The 11,833-nt window shown below is 43.6% G+C and overlaps 1 protein-coding gene across 5 annotated transcripts in view; it reads left to right on the top strand.

The window, feature by feature from the left end:
- LOC102245558 (CUGBP Elav-like family member 2) overlaps window positions 1-11,833 on the top strand; it is a 592,914-nt gene that overhangs the window by 469,471 nt on the left and 111,610 nt on the right. Inside the window, exon 1 of one of the 5 annotated variants that reach the window (XM_014548446.1) lies at window positions 11,527-11,767. The exons of the other annotated variants lie outside the window; for them this stretch is intronic. The gene's annotated coding sequence lies outside the window, so the exon portion shown is untranslated. Of the gene's footprint in view, window positions 1-11,526; window positions 11,768-11,833 lie in introns of those variants that run through there. 5 annotated transcript variants of the gene reach the window in all.

The raw sequence follows: 11,833 nt of genomic DNA, 5'->3' as shown, positions 1-11,833 counted from the left end.
AAAAAAAAAAAAAAAAAGAAAGAAAGAAAGAAAGAAACACATCTGAATCTAATAAATTAGGTTAGTCTACAGAATCACATTTCTTCACACATGGATTCTGTTTTCTGACCTAAGCTACAGTCATTAATATGACGTAATTAGGTACTATTTACTGTCAACTTTTGATTTTCTGGATCATTGGAAGAAGCAGTGACTTACTAATCTCTCACACATTTGTATCAAACCTTACACTGCTGGCTGCATCCCTTGGGCTGGCATTCAATTTACGTTGTATTCCTTGATTACACATCATTTATGACGGGAGAAGGTTGGCCAAAAAACAGCTTGAGGAGAGACCAGCCTGAGATTCAATTCTGCCATTGATAAACGATAAAATGAATAATGAATGGACAGATAATATTTAAGGGAAGGGTAGATAGAGTTCGGAATGCCAGGTGAGCACAAAGCTCAGTAAAGTCTGTCCTTTAGGTCAGAGTAGGAGGCAGAGCTCTCTGAACAGTTTTGCAGTGGTTTTCGCATCAGGATAGCTGGGATGGCGACAGTGGCTGTGTTGGAACAAGTGGACTCACTGGGCGATTAGAGAAAAATGGGCACGTAACTCATTGGCAATGAGGTGTATTGACCCTCAGATTCAATGGAACAGTACTAGATGGGACAACACAGTGTTTTATAATAATGGTGACGAATTGTGTGATGTGTGACTTAATTTTTACAAATTGTAAGACTTCTTGCTGTATTAAATCTATTCATTCAGGAAATATGTACTGAGGATATCCTGAGACTGAGTTCAAGGCACTGTGCTCACCTTTCAAATGAGTTCTTCTCTGAACACCTGATGTAGCATTGCAATCCTACACCCAATACTCCCTGTCTTTCTTCCTGCTTTATTTTTCTCCTTTGAAATGATTTCTTTCTAATCTCTTAGGTTTGCTTATTTCACTCATTTTATGCTCCCCTCTAGAATATAAGCTCCATACAGGTAATTTTACCTTATTTTATTAATTGCTGTATTCCCTAGCACCTTAAATAGTGCCTGGATTGTGGAATCACTTCATAAATACGTACTGAATTAATGATTAAGACATCCTTGTCCTCACAGTTTCAATCTCACCATGTAACTAACTGATCAGGAGCTCAGTAATATTGTTTCTGTAGGTTCAGTCGTCAGGGAAGAATTAGAGATTACACTAGCAATAACTCGGCGTTGAGTGTGTGTTCTGTGGAAGACACTGTCCCTCTTCTCAGACTTGGGGTAGGATAGGGTACAGTTTGAGCCAGTAAGAAAAACAGGGAAGTTGAACATGAAACCCAATTGGAAGACAAGATTATTTTTGGATATGCTGAGTTTGAGGTGAGGCCAGACCTCTCTGTCAGCTGTAGCTATAGAAGGTCAGATTGGAGGGTTGAATGGACATGCTCAGAGAAGTGATTTTCACACGAGTGGTAGTGACAGGAACATTGGAGAGATGGTCACCTCTGGAGGAATTAGCTCAGAGTAAATATCAGAGATGGGTGGGGCTTTATGGATGGCAGTAGGTTCCCAGTTTATGGCATTGCAAGCCAGCATAGGTCGGGGACTGGGCTGTGCCCCCCAGTGTGACGGCCAGCAGTGCACAGGATGGTCGTCCAGCCATGGGTCTGTGTGGGCACTCTGTCCAGTGTTGCACAGGTCCCCTGTCTCAAGTGCATGCTCGTGGGAGAGAAGCACCTGCTTTCTCTCAAGTCTCGGCATCCTTGTCACAGCCTACTTTTTTCTTCAGTTACTTTCTTTCAGTCTCCTTGTCAGCTCAGTAAAAGAGTACAGCTTATCATCCGTTGCCTCTGAATTTTTCACATTCCATTTAAAAATGTGACCACAGGGGTGAAGTGTGGTTTAGAATGCTGAATGCCAGTGCCCGCAGCCAAATTAGTCACTTGTTGCTGGCTTTCTGCAGGCCCTATATCGCTCTGTTCTGCGCCTTATCCCTTTGTATTTGGGTTTTATGTTGTGCACATGTTTTGTCTCTTCTCATTGGCTGAGTAGCTTAAGGGCATTAATTGTTTATTTTTCAACTCTCTCCTTCACACCTAGCACCATGCCTGACATAAAGTGAGTCTCAATAACTGTAATACGAATTTAAGAAAAGGACCGCGTGTGAGAATAAAACTTAGGCAGGTTTAGTATTTCTTCAGTGGGTGGAGAGGGTTGAGAATCCTCTCTGGTTGCTTTCTCTTGCATGAATAAGTACCAGCAAAATGTTTTCTTTAGACAGCTGTGAACGCGGGGATTCTTTGCTTTGAGAAGCACAGTTGCTAAAACCCAGGTCCAGGGTACCTGGCACCATGTCTGTTTTGTTTGTGGCTCTCAGTGTACATCCCTTATTTTCATCATTTGCTGCTAGAATTGGAATTTTAGTAAAAATCAATTTTTAGTAAAAATCAATATTCAGTTTGGGAAGTTCAGATGACTACTTAGTTTCCTCCCACATGTGTCTTTGTTTCATAAGGATTCACGTTTCAGTTAATTAATTATTGCGGGGGGGGGGGCGGAGGGGGCATCTACAAGTACTTGCCCAAGCAAACAGGTGACTTCTGCAGCAGTTAGCCATGGAGACCAGAGCCAGGTGGGTCCCCCTCTCCCTTCCTTTCCCCATCTGTAAAGTTGGGGCAGTAATCCTGACCTCAGCCATGAGGGGAGGATTAATTAATGTGCGCTCTTGGCGCACTTGGAAAATGTGAAGCCGATATAAATCTTCTGTGTGATTATTATTTCCCCATTGCCATTTCTGAAAGTTCATCTGAGAAACCTCTCCCTGTGCAAATGCCTTCTGCTCTGCTCTGCAGTCCCCTGAACTATTTCTGATAAATCACCGAAGGAAATGAGTTCCCTGGACAGGGGTTGTCCAGGGCCGCTGCCTCGCTGCCTTCCCAGCGAGGGTCATTGTGTGTTCAGACTCCAGGTCCCGCCTGGATGCCTCCACATTTACTTCTTTGTGGGGGTGTTCCGGCTTTATGCCTTTTACTAGCGGTCAAGTTGAGGTAAGGTAATAAGGTTTCTCTTTCGCTTGGTGAATCCTAAGGCCTGTGTTTTGCAGCCTTTTCCTCAGGAATAGGGTTATGCTTCATTCACCCTGTTAAACAAATGTACAGATGTCCCCTGATTCAGATTGGTTCAACTTGAGATTCTGCACCTTTCTGGCGGTGCAAAAGCAATATGCATAATAAATTACATGAGATATTTAACACTTTATTATAAACTAGTGTCTCGGTACACAGATTTTGCACATTGAAAGGAAATTAATTAGAAGAAATATTTTAATGTTGCTCTTCGCCCTTTCTCCATAATAGAAGTGTCAACCAAATTCACGATTGACAATGACAGATCGAAACGCATGTGTGAGATTGGTGCCAGCGAGAGCTTTATATGTATCACGCATGTGCAAGTCAACTTAGCCTTTTATAGATATAGAACAAACTTGCTTACTTAGACCTACTTTTTGATTTAGCTAAACTTTTTCCAGCCCAGTGAAGCACCCCAACTTCTCTTTCAGGTCATTGTCAGCAACACAGCAGTAAATATCAACACAAAGCAGATTATTATTGTAGATCATGCAGGGAGAACAAAGGGTAAAATATTTAACTGCAGCAGTGTTTCACTATATTCTGCACAGAGAGAAAACCTGAAGTCATTTTCAAGGTCCACCATTTCTTCTTTTCAGTCGGGTCAAGTTTCTAAGCTTTCTAAGTCTCCGTTTTCCAGCTAATGAAAAGAAAATAGGACTCTAACGAGTCTCCTATCTACCTACTCCAGGACTTCTGTGAGGTTCAAATGAGATGAGATACATGAAAACGCTTCACAGACATTTGGTTAAACTGTAAATGTTCACACCTGGCTATAAAGCAAGTTGTGTTCCTGGGCTGAAGAAACTCGAAGGAGGCTAGTCGCTAGGGAGAGGAAGCCGGGTGTTGTTATGTGACATCATTACCTGATGCCCACAGCAACCATTTCGGGTTGGGCTGGGGTGTGGGCCACATTTTGCACCATGGGGTCTGTGATTTGATGGGGTGTCGCTCTGGGGTGGTGGTGCGGCCTATGTCCCACTTGGGGGAAGCTGAGTGTTGGTTTGTTGGTGCCAGGTCCATGGTGCTGTTTATATTTTATTTGATTTTTCATTTATTTATATATTTTTTGTAAATATATTTTTATTGATTTCAGAGAGGAAGGGAAAGGGAGAGAGAGATAGAAACATCAATGATGAGAGAGAATCATTGATTGGCTGCCTCCTGCAAGCCCCCTACTGGGGATCAAGCCCACAACCCAGGCATGTGCCCTTGATGAGAATCGAACCCGGGACCCTTCAGTCCGCAGGCCGATGCTCTATCCATTGAGCCAAACTGGCTAGGGCGGTGCTTTTTATTTTTAAATGGCCAGTGTGCGTCATAGCAGCTCCCGCGTTGACTGTCTGCTCCCTGGTGGTCAGTGTGTGTCATAGCTACCAGTTGGACAGATGGACACTTAGCTTTTTATATAGATAGATAGATTAGGTTTTGCATTAGATGATTTTGCCCAAATTTAGTTACTGTAAGTGTTCTGAGCATGTTTAAGGTAGGCAAGGCTAAGTTGTGATGTTAGGTAGGTTAGGTATAGTACATGCATGTTCAACGTACAAGATTTTCAACTTACAGTGTGTTTATGGGAACATAACCCCATCATAAGTTGAGGATCATCTGTATAGCTTTTGGACCTCCAACCAAATACAATTTAACCTTAACTCCAGCAGTCCACCAGAATGCCTGTTACATATGTGTTCTTTCCCAGCTGTCTGTGAATAAAACCTACATTCTTAATGAAATTTTATTTCAAATTTTGGCAAAGCATAGGGATGAACATATTGCATGTAAGTATACTTGTAGGAAACTTGAACGTTTTCTTCAGAGGAGCACAAACTAATTTATTTACAGTTTGAGCCCTTGGAGAAAGCCTTTGCCTCCTCCAGCTACTTAGGGCGGTGATTTTCAACCAGTGTCCTGCAGCAGGCACCGGTAAGCCGCAAGAATTTTTAAAATATGCAATACCTGACTAGTTATCAGGGGCACTGACCTCTTTTCCCTTAAATTGTCAAATGAAAGTTGACAACAGCCAACACAACAATAGCTGTCCAGTGTGAATGAGTCAAAATGATACCTTTTTTTGTCAGATCCACACACAAATATAATTTTTGATGTGCTGTAGAATCTTAGTAGTTTATGTGTGCCATGAGATGAGGAAGATTGAAAGTCGCTGACTTAGGGTATCACCTGAGCCAGGGAATCATCTGTGAATTCAGCCGATCTTCAGAGGTCTCACCTCCGAGATTTGGGGCCCCATTCTGTATTGGTGTGGCCACGACTCACAAGGCTTTGCTACACTTGGTAAGTGGTAACAATACCTTCCATGTAAATACAGGAATGGCATTGGTTTGGTCTTCTTATTGGTGAGAAAACATGTCCAGAGATTTCTGTTGAGCTTGCCACAGTCACTCAGCAACCCAGGAGGCCCCAGGGTTAAGATGTAGCTGCGTCCGTCCGTTCATCCGTCCGTCCGTTGGTGCCAGAGGCGCTCTGTGGAAAGGCAGACAGATGAGGCTTTCTGAAATGGGAGGTGCAGTTCCCAGCGCAGGAGGTTGGATGACAGCTGATCCCTTCTTCTAAACTGAGAGGCTGTGGTGAGTGGAGAGGAGAGGGAGGAGGCTCCTGGGGAGGCCTAGTCCGAGGTTCTGGAATATTCTCTGCAGCGTGGGAAGGAGCTGCTGCTGTCCCCAGGTGCCACACTGCCAACCAGTCGGGAGAGAATTCTGTCCTTAAATAATAACAAAATAACAACATGGACAATGTAGATGGATCACAATATTGGATTTCATGCCCATTCTGTTGCCCACTAGAAGGCACCAGGCCCATCACCAGCTTCTTGCTGCTTTTCCCTCGTTCGGCTCAGTCTTGGACAATTTCCTGTGATCACCAGACAACATTTCTTCATGTGCTCTTATTTAAGTACAGGCGATTATTAGAAAACAATTCCCCGGCCTGTGAAAGAGTGGCCTGTCAGCTGACTGAAATGGTGGGACTGCGGTTGGGATATTAGGAAGAATTAGCACAAATTGAGAGAGATGATGCTCTGGCAGCAACCCCAAGCCACCAGCCACCCAGTGGCTCTGTCTGAGCCTGCAGGCTGCACTCCCACAGTATAGGTGACACTCATCAGCTCCCCGGCCCATGCCTTAGTCACTTGTGAGCTAAATTGGACACAGGGAATCATCCCAAGGTTTCAGGCAGCTGGTCATGTTACGTAAATTATCTTTTCCATATTATCATCATCTAGGTTCCAAACCATAACTATAGAATAACCGAAATTAAGAGCCAGATGGAAACTATTTTGCTCTTTGTTTTACAAGTAAGGAAACCAAGGCACAGAATGACTATATGATTTGCGTGGGATTCCACACGTAGTTGAATGCTGAACCATGACAAGAGCCCAAGCCTGCCAACCCACTGCCCCACTGTCCCACCAACATGCTGTCGTGTGCTTCAAGCCTCCACGTCATTTTCCTGGCTCCTCATTCCCATTTTCCCAAAACAATCTCATGATGGAATAATATTTTAGTGAATGTCAACTCCAATTAGTTTTTTTTAAGGTATATTTGCATTTAGAGCTATTTAGATTTTTAAGTGAAGTAAAATTAAAAATTCAGTTTCCCAGGTGGACTAGACACTTTCAAGTCTTTAGAAGCCACAGGTAACTAGTGGCTACCATATTGACGGTACAGATTATAAGACATTTCCGTCATTGCACAGAGTGAGACAGAACTGATGCAGGATATTCCACAGAACAAAAAAAGTACAGAGGATAAAAAAGCATGTGAATAATAAGACTATTAAGTACCAGGGAGATTAGCTATCTTTCTACAGAATATTTTTCAAGACAAGGCATCTTTGTTGTGTTGGTTTTGGGTTTGAATATCTTCTGGACGTGGCATTTTATGTCTTTTTTTCAGCATTAATATAATTACTTATAGCCACTTGGCATTTCTCATACCCCTTTTGTAAGTTTGTTGTTCTTCCTTTTATGTAAATAAAGGAGATGTGATGCAGAAAGTTGCTGTCCAAGGAACTCAAAAAAGAACAAAAATATCAATTCTTTTGTTTCCATTCTCCAAAAGAAAACGTGCAGTTCTCTGGGCCTTATAAAAGCTTGCTGTCCTGGAATTAATCATAGTAATAATAATAATAATTATAATCATTTATTTCAATCAGTTATTATAATTTTGACATTTTGCTGCTTAAAGGAACCTCCAAGGATTTTGCATACCTTCTGTTGATCTACTTCTCTTTACTCCAAAATGGAGTAGGGAAGTAGGTCAATGCCTGTGCTGAAAGCAGAAAGTAAGCACTCTCATTTTCCGCCAAACATCGTGACATTTCCCTCTTGGCTCTGAGACTGATACCACCAGTGCCCACCGGCTTAGTGCTCTCTAACTTGTGGTCTGGTTCCATATGGCATCTGTCCGGGGGGAGGAGCCTTATAGTTGGCTCTTTGCCAAGAGCAAAGCGTAATTGGCACTCAGGCTCTTGTTGCAGTTTGTAGGATTGGTGCCAGCAGAGATGTATGTGCCTGTGTCTAGGGCCTGCACGTGGCCACTGAGTCCATAGGAAACGTCCCCCTAGAGCAGCGGTTCTCAACCTGTGGGTCGCGACCCCTTTGGGGGTCAAACGACCCTTTCACAGAGGTCGCCTAAATATATCCTGCATATCAGATATTTACATTACGATTCATAACAGTAGCAAAATTACAGTTATGAAGTAGCAACGAAAATAATTTTATGGTTGGGGGTCACCACAACATGAGGAACTGTATGAAAGGGTCTCGGCATTAGGAAGGTTGAGAACCACTGCCCTAGAGGAACCCAGTTTATGGAATATTGAGCAGTGACAGTTGGCCTTCACATCTTCATGTGTCCAGATTCTGCAGGCACCTCTTCTAAAGGGTGTGACATAGGAAAAGTCACTTTACCTCCATGACGACTCTCAGTTACTTTATTTCCAAAATGGGGGTAACGATTTCAACTTCCTGGAGCTGTCATGGTACTGGATGTCAAACACTTGGCAAAGGTTTCTAGAAAAGAGTAGGCCCTCGATAAATATTATTTGAATTAGAATTAATTCCTGTACTGTAGTGGGGGTGAGTGCTGAGGAGATCTGGGGAGTGCAGAGAAGCGAGCTAGTCTAATTTTCTAAGCATAATATCAGATTCTAGTAAATAGGTCTTACTGAGAGTCTTGCTGAGATTTGGGGTATCTATTCCCATAATTATTCCTCTGAAGAGCACATTGGCTCTCCGTGGCCTCTGGCAAGTACCCCCAAAGGGTTAATTGTGGGACACAGTTTCTGACTTCCTTAGAAGTGTCAGTGCTGGTAGCCCCGTGAGGACAAAAGAAGTCAGTTAAGTCTCTGCTAGAAATGAGCCTCAGCCAGGCAGAAAGTTGGGAGTCCAAAGCAGGAGTTTGTGTGCATTAGAGCACAGTTAACTAGGCTATTGCAATACGAGGGGGGCGTGGGGGGCATGGGATTCAGCATCACATGGATGGGGGGTGGGGAGACCCACCTGTCCTACAGGGAAGCTTTCCTTGAGGAAGATGTACTGTTGTAGTCATTGTTGAATTTGTATAACAGCTAGAGGTCCTTGGATTTACTTAAGGAAGGAATTGTTATGCAAATATGATGCAAATATTTGGGATAGTTGTTTGCAAAATGCAAGTAGTTAGGAAGGGATTTGGATGTGGATGAGAGGCACTTATTGAGGTGACTGGGAATAGAGAGGAAGGGAATCTGTGGAGATGGAGACACCTATGTGATTAGTGAGGAAATGTGGGCTGTAAAGTAGTCCTAACAGACTCTTCAGTTCAGCAGGTCTCACTGACAGGAAGAGGACAGGTGTGTGTCTTTCTCGCAGTGGTACCTTTTATTTGGCGCTGGGCTTCCAGGGACCCAGTATGTTTTGCTCTTGGCCTTGTCTTCTCATAGATTTGCTGTGAGCTGTACACTCTCAGTCAAAGGCAGACCTGATGCAATATTTGGCAACATGATGGATTAGAAATATTTTGTGCTTTGGGCCTAGGTTTGAATTCTGCTTCTATAATTTGTGAGCTGGTAATTTCAGAAAGGGAACTTATTTCTTAGATATGTGCATCTGGAAAATAATACTTTCACTACAGTTGTTACGAGGGTTAGAAATAATGTATGTAAAGTAGCTAGCACACTATCTAGCTTATAAATGCTCATTAAAAGATACTTATTATTATTTAGGATATGAGTTGTGTTTGAGCCTATTCCATGAGAAAATGTGGAATGAAAAGTAGACATGTGATCGTCACTCATTTCAAGTGTGTCACAACTGCAAAGAAGTGATTAAAAATAGAAATAGCTAACACTTATTAGACACTTACTCTGGGCCATTTCCTGTACTAAGCACATGACTGTAGGAGATGAAGTCTCTTCCCATTTTACAGATGAAGAGTCTGAGGCCCAGAGTGGCACAGTTAGGAAGTGGTGGTGCCATGATTCAGAGCCCATGCCCTGAGCTCCAACACCCCACTGCCTCAGGGTGATAAGAAGTCTCCAGGCATTTCTGAAGTATGGCTGATGGGAAGGGGGTTATAAATATGGATTCAGCAACATAAAGACCAAAGGTATAAGAGATATCCTCCATCTCCCCTCCTTTGCGCTCCACTACGGGTGCATTTTTTGAGAAAGTAAAAATGCCCTCTCGTTTGGAGAGACATGACGGAATGCGTGCTCTAGAATTCTAAGTTTAGATGCCGGGACTGGTATACTCTCACCTAGCTCCTTCATTGTACTAACTGCTCTGTGCAGACAAAATGCACCAGCCCCATTTTTGAACTTCCGTTCTCTGTTAGCTGAGACCTGTGGCAATGCCTTCCTCTTTTCATTCTAGCTCATTGTCAACAGCACTAACCACAAGTCCTTCCTGCCCCAGAAACGAGTCTTGCCACACTCTAAGCTCTCACCGAGTTGTGAACACTACATTCTGCTCTGTGTGGGGCTCTGTCACCTCCACCCCACCAGAGTTAGCTCTTTGGGGTTAAAGTGTTGATTGAATTCTCAGAGGGTGATTTGAAAAGAAATAAAGGTGCACAGGAACAAGATAAATGACTGATCTGTAATATAAACAAGCATTACGTTACACCTAAATTGTTGCAAGAAGATTTTGTGCTCAATATTTTATTTAGCAGAACATGGTTTATAACAATAAGGTTGATTAGAGAAACCTCTAAAAGTGTTTCAAGCTACATGGTTTGATTGTTTATCGCACGGAGAAAAAAAAATAGAGTGGTAAAATAGGGCGATTGGAAGAAGTAGAAATGAAAGGCAGGTCCTAGGGAAGAGTATTTGCCATCATTTTGAATACCTTGTTGTTATAACCCCAAGACTACATTGAAATGACACCTGCCAATTGCAGTGAAGTTTTAGTTTATGTGGGCCCTTTTTGATCTTTCTACCTCTTGGGCTAGGAGCCGGAGGACAATCATGGACCTGACTCTGTAGATATTTTGTCTGCCAGGTGTGCAGTTATTTAGGCGCATTTTATTTTCACGGGCTGAGATGCTAAACCAAGAGCACAGTACTGCAAATGCATCCTGCTCAGGGCATTCAGCCCTGTCTCTTGGCAGAGTAGGTGGGTTTAGGGAGCATTCAGAGGAGGGAAGACAAAGAGGATATGTGATTTTGCTTTATGATTTACTGAAGGTCAGGGGGGGGGGGGGGGGGGGATCCCAATTAAAAAACGAACACCCTCATTATCATGTTTCATGATAGTGACTAGAATTGCAGGCTCTCTTCCAAATGGGGGCTTTTCAAGTCTTAAGGAAGATGGATATGTAAAGGCTTATGTTCTTGCTTTTTGTATCATCCCCAAATATTTACTGAAGCTGGGAGAAGAAAAGGCAGACTTCCCTCTTCTCTCTTCCAAACGTGTGATTGTTTAGAACTCAAGTGCAACATCTGGAAGTCAGACACACAGAGAGCAATTTATGGAGTGTGAAAGATTTGAAATATTCAGTGTCCTTTAGCGGGAACTCAACTTTCTGCGGCTGCATTTTTTTTCCCCCCGGCACAAAGCAGGCAGTTCTGAGATCGCCTCTGCCTCTCTGAATTAAACCCTTTGTGCCCGGGTCCCATAAACAATGTGCTTTTTAAACGGGAGCCCCCTCCCCGCCCTGGCCCTTTTCTCCAGCGTAAGCAGCCAATCGGCTGCAGCCAGCCGCATTGCTGGAGCACTTTCCATTCTGAGCAGCAACAACGTACTAATTTGATGCACACATGGATGGCTCGCGCACTCTGCAAATCCATCCTCAGCATCTTGCATTAGTCATCTGACGGACTGCCAAGTGTTTCATTTTCTTTTCATGTGACTTTATCATTATCACCTCTCTTCTCCTCCCCAAAAAAAATCTCCAAAGAGGGGAGGGGAAGGGGAGCAATCCAGCAGAAATCCAGCCCTGCCTTTCTTTTCACTCGAGAGCCAGTGTGAGGCTGATAAGGCTGCAGATGCATTGATGGCAGCCTTGCAGAACGAGACCTGCACTTAACTTGCAGCTGCCTCCGAGCTGGGTTTCAAGATGTCCACGCCCCGGGTGACAGCCGGCGGGGCGCTGCCCTGGGCTCGGGCTGGGTGCTGAGCAGCAGCAGCCTGCAGTGCGAGCCCGCCGCCCTGCCACCGAGGAGCAACCTAATGGTGCCTGTGCTTTGTTTTAGTTCATCAAATTTCTACGACTCATTAGGCACTTTGCCCCACGCTCCC

This window comes from Myotis brandtii, unplaced genomic scaffold, assembly GCF_000412655.1.
Source record: "Myotis brandtii unplaced genomic scaffold, ASM41265v1 scaffold508, whole genome shotgun sequence".
Classification (NCBI taxonomy): Eukaryota; Metazoa; Chordata; class Mammalia; order Chiroptera; family Vespertilionidae; genus Myotis; species Myotis brandtii.
Note: the sequence above shows the minus strand (reverse complement) of the source record. Positions and strands in the feature narration are given on the sequence as shown.